This window comes from Psammomys obesus, unplaced genomic scaffold (genome assembly GCF_907164565.1).
Source record: "Psammomys obesus unplaced genomic scaffold, mPsaObe1.curated_primary_1811, whole genome shotgun sequence".
NCBI classification, from domain to species: Eukaryota; Metazoa; Chordata; class Mammalia; order Rodentia; family Muridae; genus Psammomys; species Psammomys obesus.
Genome location: NW_026596406.1, coordinates 168,154 through 168,612, shown reverse-complemented (window position 1 = coordinate 168,612; position 459 = coordinate 168,154).

Genomic DNA, 459 nt, shown 5'->3' with positions numbered 1-459 from the left:
CTGTCCTCCTTGATTGGGGGATGGAGTTAGGAAAACCACTCATGTTTTCTTTGGATGCCCATTCCTACCCTTATGTCCAGGTAGGTCTGGGGAGCTGATTCTCCATGGCAAGGATTAACTTCATGTGAAGTGAAACCACCCTGTCTTCAAGAGAAACCTATAGTGTATGGGGAACAAAGCATGTATCTACTGAACTGGCAGCCGGAGAGTGTGTCTCCTAAGTGGTGCTGGTGTTTGGGGACACATCGGGAAAGGGGGCTGCTTTGGCACAATGGGACTTTGGAGGTCTTAAAGGGCTGAGGGTGTGTTGTTGGTTCAAAACCATTTGATGTCTACAGTGTAACAAGCAGAATATTCAGACACTGACTAGGGTTTACGGAGGCAGGTGCGAGATATCAGTGGTGATGCATACCTGAAATCCCAGTACTTGGTAGATGTCAGTGGTGCTGCATACCTGAA